The sequence below is a fragment of the Rattus norvegicus genome, chromosome 4 (genome assembly GCF_036323735.1).
Source record: "Rattus norvegicus strain BN/NHsdMcwi chromosome 4, GRCr8, whole genome shotgun sequence".
NCBI classification, from domain to species: Eukaryota; Metazoa; Chordata; class Mammalia; order Rodentia; family Muridae; genus Rattus; species Rattus norvegicus.
This window is the reverse complement of record NC_086022.1, coordinates 19,572,398-19,585,146: the sequence shown is the minus strand read 5'-3', so window position 1 is coordinate 19,585,146 and position 12,749 is coordinate 19,572,398.

Sequence of the window (12,749 nt, the reverse complement as noted above, 5' to 3'; positions counted from 1 at the left end):
AAACTACCAGTGCGCACCATGCCTGTGAAATTTCAGTACAGCCCTCCTCCTCTTTCCTTTTCAAACTGAGAAACTAATTTTGAGTGTCATTACCACAGATAAATGGCAAATGTAACATTATTTGTATGTGACATGTGGCCTATAAATTGAATGTCATGCAGTCACAAAGTACGTGTAATTTTATGTCAATTTAAAAAAGTTTCACATCTTAAGTACAAAAATGACCATCTCCATCCTAAATTAATAGTAGAATAGTGGTGACTGAACATTTTAAATTATTCAGTCATCATCTCAATCCCTGAAATACTGAAATCTTATGGAGTGGAAAGCTAATTTATGAGGTGAATTCCAAATGCCAATATTGACTTAGTTGTGAATTATGCACTCCTTTTAGAAACACTCCTGGCTATCTTTGAAATTAAATATCTGGCGTTTCCTCTCTTGTCTCCTTCTAATGTATCCTCTTCCTCAGTAGAGACAGAGCCCCTCTTTGTTCTGTAACACCACCCATACTTGTGATGAATGAGTCCAGGCTGTGGTTACATTTGTCCTTATCTCATTTGAAGCAAAATATCTGGCAGCGTCTTATCTGAACGTTAACAAGTGGAGATAAACCTTGGTAGAAATGTCTCTGGGCTGCATGGCTTTAACAACAGCACACTATTTAAACTAAAAGCAGCTGTCTGATTCTTCCCCCTGAAAAAAATATATCCAAAAGTAAAATTCTCCCTAAAGGACGACAATACAGTTTTCAATCAAGTGCAAACGTAACTCTCCTGGACACTTATCTGCAATGAAGATAGTTCAGTGGAAGACCACTTCTTTTGGTTTCATAACTGAAGTGACAATTGAGTGAGATAATGTTTGTTCTATCCCACCAGCAAGGTTATGGTGACGCTGCTAAAGTAACTCAGGTTGTTTAGCTTGGAGACATCTCTATTGTGTTTTTATAAATAAGTCAATTTGAAAGATTTGAGCTTATGACCTAGCACTCGCGTTTTTCTCCAGAAAGATCTCAGGATAGATTCTCGCTTCTGAATATAAAAAGGCAATTCAAGTGCCCCACTCCCTTTTTGAAGAGACTATATAAAACTGCATCATTAAAGAAAGGGAAAGAATAAATATTATGAGTGAGGAGATCAGCTATTCAATGGTTCTGTATTATGAGGACAGAGTCTCTCTTTTAAATTGGAAAACCATTCTTTTGGTGTGAGGCTGCTTGCTTTCCCTCAGCTCAGTGTTGTGATTTAGTAGTAAAATGCACAAACGGAGTGGGCACTTTTCTTAACACTCACTGTTGGGAATGTTAGTAACATTTTTATTCACACAAACATTATACTGATATATATTGAAAATGTACACCAATTTGAAGTTGTTCCTATTCCTTTCGCTTTCTTCTTTCTTTCCTTCCTTCTTCCTTACTACAGTGGAAAAGACAATTTCTCAGTTGAACTGAAATTATTTTACTTCACAAACAAGGTAATTAAAGTATATGCGTATTTAAGTCAATGCTTAATGATTTGAGATTATAATATACACCATTTACCCCTATCCTTTTCTCCCTCCCAACACTGCCATGTCCCCAGTCCCTTGCTTTCTTTTAAATTCAGGTTATTTTTAAATTAGTTGTTGTCACATACATGCGTGTGTGTGTGTGTGTGTGTGTGTGTGTGTGTTCCTGAAAGGATAAACACAACACTCTTAGGCTGAATAGTGCTATTTGTGTGTGTAGTCTCAGGGATGCTCCTTCTCAGGGGTTAGATAACACATCTGTACGCTCATTCCTGGGGAAGAAGATTCTTCTTGCTCTTATAGCATTCCTTAGTCACCTTTAGCTCGTTGTCTAGGGCTGAAGCCTCATGATCCCCTCCACCACTCCCATGTTAACATGTCTATTGGTATGATCCCTGTTCAGGTCAAGTTTAGGCAGTCGTGTTGGTGAGACTTCATAGGTGTAGTTTCCTTGACATTTCTAGGAGATAATGTCACAGTAAACTCCATGGCCTCTGGCTTTTATAATATTTCCACAATGATATCTGAGCTTTAGGTGCAGGAGTTGTGTTGTAGATGTCTTGTTGGGACTAGGGTCTATACCAAATAGTGTTTTAAAAGCCAATATTAATTTAGATGACTCAGACTTAAACTAGAACGTACACTTCTGTGACTCTAAGTCTGAAGGAATCTCTCTTCAGGACTTTTAGAGGCAGGGAGGCATTGATTTCAAGTTACCTTCCTACACCTTCCAACCCTTTCATCCTGGCTTCTTTTTTTAAATTGTTTGTTTGTTTGTTTTTGTTTGTTTTTACACTCCAGATTTTATTCCCTTCCTGTTCCGCCCCCTGAGGGTTCCACATCCCATACCTCCTCCCCATCCCCTCCTGACACCCCGTCCAGACCCCTGCCCCGGTCTCCACAAGAATGTCTCCACCCCACTCACCCCACCAGACCTCTAAACTTACTGGAACCTACAGTCTCTTGAGAATTAGGTGCATCTTCTCTGACTGAACCCAGACACCAGCAGTCCTCTGCTATATATGTGTTGGAGGCTTCATCTCAGCTGGTGTTTGCTGCCTGGTTGGTGATCCAGTGTCTAAGATATCTCAGAGGTCCAGATTAATTGAGACTGCTGGTCCTCCTACAGGGTTGCCCTCCTCCTCAGCTTCCTCCAGCTTTTCCCTAATTCAACCAGAGGGGTCAAAAGCTTCTGTTCTTTAATTGGGTGCACATATCTGCATCTGACTCTTTCAACTGCTTGTTGGGTCTTTCGGAGGGAAGTCATGATGGGTCCCTTTTTTTGAGTGCTCCATAGCCTCAGTAATAGTGTGAGGGCTTTGGGCCTTCTCTTGAGCTGGATCCCACTTTGGACCTGTCTCTGGACCTCCTTTTCCTCAGACTCTTCTCCATTTTGTCCCTGCAGTTTTTTCAGACAGGAAGAATTATAGATCAGAGCTTTGGCTGTGGGATAGCAATCCTAACACTCATTTGATGCCCTGTCTTTCTGCTAGAGGTGGGTTCAGTAAATTCCCTCTCCCCACTATAGGGCCTTTCATCTAGAGTCCCCCTATGTCCTTTGAGTCCTGAGAGTCTCTCACTTCCCAGGTCTCTGGTACACTCAACCTCCTTCTTCCTGAGGTCACCTGTTTCCATTCTTTCTGCTGGCCCTCAGGGCTTAAAGTTAACAGCAAAGTTTAATTTGGAATCAAAGGTTTTTTTTCAGCATTTGTAAGGGAAAGAGTCAACTCTGTACATACAAGTAATTTTTACAGTGATTTTCTTGCACAAATTTAATGTCCCTTCTCAGTTAATCATAGTGAATGTTATGATAAAGAATGTCACTTAATTTTGTCTTTCTTTCAGCACACTGTAACCATTGAGAACTTGTGGTTTGCCTAGGATTTTACATTAACTTTAGCTTCAGTATAGGGACTTAGAAGAGATGAATTTAAGTCATTATAGAAATTAAAATCACAAAGTATTATTCTTTCTTCACTAAGCACACCATAGTTATGATTTTATAAAGTGCAAATTCAGTGTACTAGATCATGATCGAGGAGTAGCATACCCTTGATTCATCTTCCTAGGAGGAAGTAACTAAAACATGGCTATGAGGGAACAAAATTTATGTGGTAAAATGAAATCCAGAATTATTCCTCAAAGAAGAGACTTAGGAATTTATTATCTCCATGCTGAAGTTGTTTAAGGAATTCTCTTAAATAATGCTATGAGGAATGCAAGCCTCACTTTTTCTGAACCTCCTTCTTCCATTCTCTTAATTAGCATTTTCTCTGTAGCTATTAAGTATAGAAGTGGCTTCATGATGCTGTTTAGACAGGAGAAATATTGAAAATAAACAAACAATTGCAGGTAATTTTATGATGAATTGATTCATCAGCTTTTTCATAGTTCTTCCAAACAGTTAATAGAAGTTTGAATAGAACAAGATGCGTTTGGTAGTTATAGTACAAGCTCTGAATGAAACTGAAATTGTGCCCAAAACTATCACAAATTAATTATTGTCTTCTGCTTTCTTAAAATACCGTGGAAATCTTTGAACTAATCAGTCAACAGAAAACGACTTATTTAAGTATTGATTTTATTTTCTCATGCTTTTTCCCTCTACAAATTTTAATTGATTTTAACTTTGTTGTTAATTTTTAGTCTGTATATTCCTGTATGAGACATATTAAGATAGCATGCCAATTTTAACCTTTTCAAATGCACATCTCCTTAATTGATTTAACTATTTACTTCCTAATTAATAGTTTATGACTTTGTAGATTGCTCAAATCTACAGAATCAGAGCAAAACCCTTTGTTCCTGCCTGTCATTTGATCATGGACTCATGCTGAGTTCAGGCTTGGTGACTGACGTAACATCACACTGTCCACTTTTTATATTTATTCTCTAACAAGTAATTATTTAAATAATAATGTTGTATCTTTTGGAATTTTTAAATTAACTATTATCTGAACAACTAAAACAATTTTATATGTTTATGTGTGTGAGTGTGTGTGCACGTGTGTGTGTGTAATATTGTGAATGATATCATAACTATAATTTAATGACATGAAGAATAAATTTGATGTTAAATTTTGGGAAATTTGTCTCCAGCTAGATTGGAGTACTTATGTTTTTGCGTAGCATACTTATATGCTTTTGGTCTAAATGAAGTAGAATATATCACCATATTTTCAATTTATTATTAGTAGTAATTGGTTTCTTTGTGGTCTTGAACTGAAAGCATTTTCATAGCAAATATCCTCCGTTCCCTGTTGAAAATCATTTTTGTGTTTGTGTGTGTATATGGTCTCTCTCTCTCTCTCTCTCTCTCTCTCTCTCTCTCTCTGACTGTGTGTGTGTGTGTGTGTGTGTGTGTGTGTGTGTGTGTGTGTGTTTGTAGGTTACACACATGTCATAGAGCATATATGAGTTAAGAAGACAATGCTAAGTGTTAGTTCTGGTTTTTTATTGTGTTTGTTTGTTTAAAACAGAATCTCTTTTGTTGACCATAGTGTGTATCAGGTTAATCTCAGGGGAATTTCAGGATTCTCCTGTCTCCACTTGCATCTTGATGTAGTAATACTGCTTTTATAGACATGCGTTAATATGTCTAGCTTTACATGGGTTCTGAACTCTGAGTTCAGGATTCAGACCATTAGGCACGCACAGCAAACATTTTACCTACCACTGATGTATCGCTGTAGTCCCTAATGTTAAATTTTATAACATTTTCTCTGTGTTTTGAAAGATTAATTTTTCTACCCAAAGCCTTGTGGGAAGACATGTACAACTTAATAATTTCACATAAGAGAAGTTAGTGAATGATGAAACAAGCAAGAAATGTTATAATATTTAACATAATTGTAAACAGTAGATATTAATACCAGTGAAGCTGTTTGCTCCCTTCTTTTGAGATGGGAGACAGTCTTTGACTTAAAAACATTAAAAAATATAGTTGGTACTAATTTTTGTCTTTTATGTATATAATATTTGGCAAAATGGAGAATAGTTGGGTTTTCCAATACATTTGTTTAGTAATGATTTGCTAGGTTTCATGTGGAGAAAAAAAATCAGTCTTCCCTGTCTTGTTTTTCTTCTGCTGTGTGTATGTGACATAAATATTTAGGAACAGGAAACCAAAGGTCTCTCTGGAACATACATCTGCTACTGAAGAGCCCCAACCCACGTTTCACAGGTCTTTACTTGACATATGGCACACTAGGAAGGAATGTTTAATATAATAAAAAACAATAAAAGGCTAACTCCTAACAAACATTAAAATGGTGTATACATAATAATACAAGTATGTCCCATTAAAGGACTAAAGGTCACTGGAAGCATATCTGGAAGACATATGTGGAAGACAGCTGCCAGCCTGTACATGAGGTTAAACAGATTTATAATATCTCCAGAGCACTCCCCACATGTTAATATGGGGTCTTCTAGAAGTGATTAATGTTAATAAAGAAAACAAGTGGCTTTCTTTGAAAAAAGTCAGTGTTGGCATGTAATTTCTAAATTGAGTCAATGTTTTAAGAGTATGTAAGAGAGACAGATTTTTTGCAGTAGCAACCAAATCACGTCTTGAGATAAGCTTAAATAAGAAGTGAAAAGTATTGAAAGATGGTAGCTAGGCCCATGGAGAAACCCACCCATCTCACCTATTTATAAACTTAATTCTTTAACATTCCTGCACAATTACCTGATAAGAAATATGATAAAAGCAAAATGAATTTTAAATGTGAATGAAGCTCAAATGGTCTACGAGATTCAATTCTGAAGGCTATAAGACCGTAATTACCTACGTATGGCCCTTATAATCTTAGCACATTTACACTTTTTTTCTGTCTTGTGTGATTTTTTTAAATTTCTCTCTCTGGACTCCTTGCAAAAGGAATTCAGGTGTTTTACATACACATAACCTTGCATTTAGTGGGACTGTTTTGGGAGCCTAACTAGTAAAAGAGAAACTGCTCTGATCACGTTTAATAAAAACTAGTAGAGAAGTGTGGGTTCACAGGCTAAAGCAAGCCAGCAAGATCACAGAAGCAGAATTAGGGAATCCCAAGATCATCAAAAGGGGAAGCAATTCCATTCTCAAGAATAGGCAAGTGTGGAAACGGGCAGTTGATTGACAATCCATTCCATTTGACCTATGAGAGGTGGATCCATGTTGATTCGCTGAAACTTATTGATGTTTCTTTGTACTTCTTTTGGACAATTGGCAGAATGATGTCAGCTGAGACAGGCTTACATGCTGAGGCAAGATACATGGTGAGATAAGAGCCACGGAGAACACTTGTTTGGAGGGAGTGTAAGTAGAACTCAGCAGACTGGGTGAGATGATGGCAGGACTCCATGGTAGAGGTAGCTCTTCAATGCTCCTTGGTCTCCCCTCTTTGCTGTTCTTCCATTTGTTAAAAAAGGCACAGCTAGCGAGAATCCCTCCTGCTAACTCTTAGGCTAAGAACTCCCTGACAAAGTAGATAGAATTTGTTTACAAAGAACAATTTGTAAACAGGTCCACTTACCATGTATCCTTCCCTTTTCACTACCTCTAGTAGGTGATGGGCTAGAAGGGAAGTTAAAGTGTTTAAGAGCCATCATTAAAAGTAGGATTTGAAAAATTAAAGTTACAGAATAGTAAATGAATCAGGCTTTATAAGTTTATCTCTTTTTAGAGTCTGGTAGCCAGGTAAACTCCTTCTCAGCTGGAGGCTTGGGAAACTGAGTTCTAAGGCCTGATTTTTACATATCAAATGTAAATTTACAAGGCAAATGTAGTCTAATTGACTAGTCTAGCCCTCAGATCTCTGAAAAGAATAAATATCACCAGAGTAAGGAGGGAGGCCAAGCAGTTCCAGATTCTGTTCAAAATGACAGAGACCTACCAGCTACAAGGGCAGTCACCCTAATTTTCTCTGTTGTCCTTAGGGAGAGAGATCCCAAGGCAGAATCAATCATTAGGCCTTTAGGGTCAGAAGACCAAACAGACATTCTTGTGGAAGAGGAACATAGGGAGGACAGGCTTGTCTAGACAGCTTGGGGCAATCATCTCTCCAGTGTATTGTTTGCCCACAGTTTGGACCTGATCCTGGGGTTAGGTGAAATGAAGGAGCGTTTTTCATCCTGTGGCTGGCATTGCCACATTTAAAGTGAGTTCCAGGTAGATTTCTTCTGTGCCCCCTATTCTTCCTTGGAGGAGATCCCAGGGGTGCTGCCCGGAGCTAGCACTTTTCTCTATCATGAAATGCTTTTTAATTAAACATTTTAAATGCCATGTTCAGCACATCTCTGAAGAGTTTGAAGACTCTCTATTAAGTATACATATCTTGGTTACTTCCTTTAGGCTTAACTTTAAGAACATATATAGGAGGCTAAAGAAAGCTTATCCCTCCCCGTTGAAGGAATCAGAGAAAGAACTGGAAGAGCTTGAAGGGGCTCGAGATCCCATATGTACAACAATGCCAAGCAACCAGAGCTTCCAGGGACTAAGCCACTACCTAAAGACTAGACATGGACTGACCCTGGACTCTGACCTCATAGGTAGCAATGAATATCCTAGTAAGAGCACCAGTGGAAGGGGAAGCCCTGGGTCCTGCTAAGACTGAACCCCCAGTGAACTAGACTGTTGGGGGGAGGGCGGCAATGGGGGGAGGGTGGGGAGGGGAACACCCATAAGGAAGGGGGGCGTGGAGGGGGATGTTTGCCCGGAAACCGGGAAAGGGAATAACACTCGAAATGTATATAAGAAATACTCAAGTTAATAATAATAATAAAAAAAGAAAGCTTATCCCTGTAATCAATTATATTAGTGTTTAACAAGACTATGAATACAGTTCTTAACACATTAAAGAACTTGATCCTTCATAAAATGACTATTAACTCGCATGCCATCTTTAACAGTTTCTAATAAATTAGTCATTTTTTATAAGATTATGATTTTATGCTTTATTCCTGTGAGGTTAAACTTTAAAAAGTAACAATATTAAAATTGAAGTTTCATTAGTATCAAAATAAAACTTTTTATCATAGATATAATTCATAGAGTGCCTGAAACTTTATTGATCCTTTTATACTACACCATTATAGAACATTGCTGTTTTCTTTTTTTATAGCTTAGTTTATCCAAATAGCTGAGCTTAAGGGAACAAAGACAGAGCAACTGTACAAATATTACTCTGAGCTTGAGTAGACTTTAGAAATTTGTAAATCTTGATTATCAAATATAACTTATTTATCCAAAATATATTGTTTCTAGAAGGTTGGTGTTGCACAATTTGAAAAAACTTAAGCACTTAGGTATAAATTTTTAAGTCAGCTTTTGTTAATCTGAATAAATCTTTATAACCTTACATTATTCGTACCATGTAAAGTATATTGTAAACCAGATAAATTATATATATATATATATATATATATATATATATATGTTGGTGTATGTGTGTGTTTACATATGTGTGTACATACATATGTATGTATATATATATATATATAATGTTGTAGCAGCAGAAATAACATTACATTTTTGGCATTATAAAAAATCCATACTAATCCAAAATATTTTGGAGAAATCTTGTGGCTTCCTGAGTCTAAAAGAGATACAATGCCAAGCAAAGTAGGCTTAGTTTGCCAAGGTCAGTAGCGCTGAGAAGTTTTATAATTGTAGCTTTCTGCCACTTGATCATCTTAAGATGGTGAAATCACAAGGCATTCACCCTTTAAACTTAGTTAAGATGCCTACCAGTCTGTAGCTGCTAATGTATTGAAGCATTGGCCACAATGGAGAAGAGCCACAGGGTTGCTATTTAAAATGTCCATTTTTCTAAATAACAGTTGAATTTAAGTTACATATACAGTGTATTTTAGGTAAGAGTTGAATCACATATATAGGTTGTACTAGCATATTAAAATTTCTTTGTGTAGGTTTCAATTATAAACTTTTTGGTATAAGTTTAAGATCAAATTTGTTACAGATTTTATAGATTTTTAACCACACCCAATTAATATACAAATCAATTTTGATAAAGACTGTTTATATGTCTTAAAAGATCTCTTGATGGCAGAACACAGAAAACTTATAGAGATAAGAAATTTAAGAGTAGAAAGTTGTAAAACCTTAAGAACAATCTCTGAATCCTTAGAAAACTGGATCCAAGACAAGAAAGAGGAAGTGTCACAAATCGAACTCTACCATAGGGAGGTTAGGCAGCTAAGACACAGAAGAGAAATAGATAAGGAGAGACAAGCAAGAACTCTGCTTGAGAGACGAGCAGCTACAAAGGCATGGAGAAGCTGCAGGACTTAGTAAGCACCTCCTAACTGGAGACAAGGTGTGAGTCCAGGAGGGTTCAAGGAGAGATAGAACAGATAGTTCCAAGAGCAAGAAAAGGGTGTCAGACCCAGGAGGATGTAGTCAAGCTCCTAGGGCATATGAGGAAGTTGCAGGAAGAAACTGAAAGAAACCATGAAGAAATAGGGAGGTAAATGTCATTGTAACACAAATTTTAATTTCAGATGTATCATGTCATAGTAAGAAGAGTTTTAGTCTGGAGTGGGTGTGAACTGAGAGACTTGTCAGAGAGGATGTCCCAAATCACAGAGAAAAGCCATTCTTTCCACATGATTAGAGACAGGTAGGATGAGAGAAAGCCACACAGGAATATGTGGGTGGTTTTCATACTAGAAGTAGAAAATGCAGGAGCTCCATGATGCACTTGCTCAGTAAACGTGGAGAAAGACAAGTGGTTAGAGCAGAAAGAGGAACAAACAGCTGGAGAAGTACAAGTGTCTTAGTAAGTAAAATTGTCTAAACGGCAGGGGTTCCTAAGGGGGATGCGGGGAGTTACAAACATGCTGGCATCCCCAAAGGGCATAATAGTAAGATGTGTATGTGGCGGGTACCCTCAAAAGTGTGTCATAGAGAGATGTTCATATGGTGTAAAGTCTAAGTGGACATGGAAGGGAGATATTCATGCTGTAGGCAGCCCAAAAAGGTGCAATAGAAGAGTGAGGGCATTCACTGAGTAGGCAAAGAGAGATGGATGGTTAGTTAAGGTGCAGGGAAAAAAGCAGTTGATAAGGTAGACTCTAGAATCAAATTTTGTGGGTGGAAAAAGCCAAGAGGATTAAATGAATACTTTATGAACAGAATCAAATCAAATACATTCATTAGGAGAGTCCGATCTGCAGCTTGGTGCAAAGTAGCCAAGCTCCGTAGGAGTGAACACATTTAAGTTTGTCCTGGAATTCAGCAACGGATGAATAAAAAACAGATATAAAAAGGGAAGGGAAGGGAAGGGAAGGGAAGGGAAGGGAAGGGAAGGGAAGGGGAGGGAAGGGACGGGGAGGGAAGGACTGTTCTTAGGTATGATGGAGGAGAAAGTTTATTGTAGATAAAGAGAGAACATAGAAAGATGCAGGGACATATGGGCGAGTTCAGGGTGAACTGGACCATGTGGGAAGAGGGGTCAGAGAATAGAAAGGATTGAGAGGAATTTGGTGCACAAGCAAGGAGGTCCAAGGTGCAGAACAAGAGAGCGGGTGTTGTAGGATATTTAATCACACTGTGACCTCCAAGATCGTGTTATTTATTGAAAAAATTCAAGGTGTTATTAGTTGTGGTGTGGCTCAGTCCTGCCATACATCTTTAATCCAAGAATTTTCTGCTATTGCAAACAGGATTAAATATTGTTAACCGTAGGTCAAGATGTAGAGCAAGCCAACAGTTGACAGAGAGTAAAGACAGGGAAAAAAATGTAGAGTAAGAGTAAGTCAAGAGAAGCAATAGATGCATAGGAAGTTGAAAGAAGGGACACTCAGTTTGAAGGTTTTTTGAGATGATGTGGAGAGGAAGAACTTCCTTTTAGGATATTGACTTTGAACGAATGTCAGCTAGGTGCTTTCTTTGCACCTTTGAGCTAGCAGGCTTTTCCCCCAGCATCTGGCTCGACAGCGTTCATTGGTAAAATTTAACAATTCCAATTTTATTAAAAAACAACAGGTGGTTAATCAAAATTTCTGGATTATATACAGAAGATTCTATGGGGAAAGAACAGCCCTGTCCCTGGGCTGGAGAGTTCAGGGTAGAGGACAGTTATGTCAGTCATATTCTATAAGATGCAGGGACTGAGGGATGCTGGGAGGTCCTGGAGGCTAGGTCTATTTTGACACGTTAAATAGGCATCTCAGGGGTTGTCCTGGCTTTGAGACTTAAAAGTTTTTGTGCTTTTATGAACTTTTGTTATCGGATGTTTTATATATTTATATTTCAAATCCTATCTCCATCCCCCTCCCTCCTATTCCCCTTCCTACCCTTCCCCTGCTTCAATGAAGATGCTTCCACTCCCACCCACCCACTCCCACCTCAGTATCCTGGAATTCCCCTACACTGAGGAAGTGAGCCTTCACGCGACCAAGGGCTTCTCCCCTAAATGATGTCAGAAAATGCCATCCTCTGCTACATATATGCCTGGAGCCATGGGTCCCTCCATGGGTACACTCTGGTTGGTGGTTTGGTCCCTAGAAGCTCTGGGGGTGTGTGCGTGGTTGGTTGATGTTGTTGTTCTTCCTATGTGCTTCTATGTTTATTTTTGTCATATACCATTTAATTAATGTTATTGTATCTTTTGCTGTCTAGAATATAACAATTCATTCCCTTCAACAAACCATACTGAGCTCTGTAACTTAGATGAAGTGACAGTTACTGGAGAATAAGTCATCTTAGAATATGTTAACTACTGCTAGAAATAGCCATTTCAAAAATGTCAAGGATGTGTCAAAACAGTTTTGACATGACCATTGCCACCCACATGTTCCCTGGTCAACATGGGGAGGATAATTGATGCTTAAGAACTCACACTCACTACACATAAGCTCTGTTCTACCATATTAAAAACTCAGAAGCAAAATGGTTGAAAATTGACAGGACATTTTAGCCTTACTATCCTTCTCTATTAAATAAGGCCTCACTAGAACATTTTTCCAGTGCTCTTTTATAAATTAATAATTACTATTTTATATTTGGAAAAGGGTCTGACTCACTCTTAATACCGAAATTATTGCTAATAAAAATCTCAGCTGCTTATTTGTTTAAACTTACCTGCTTACTGAAAAGCCAAGTATTTTATTATATACGTCTGGTCAACAGAGGTATATTTTTTTCTATTTGTTATGCTTCTGTATTTGTAATAAGCCAGGCCCTGACACACAGGTAAGCTCCACATGAGCAGTGCCATTTAATCATGTCA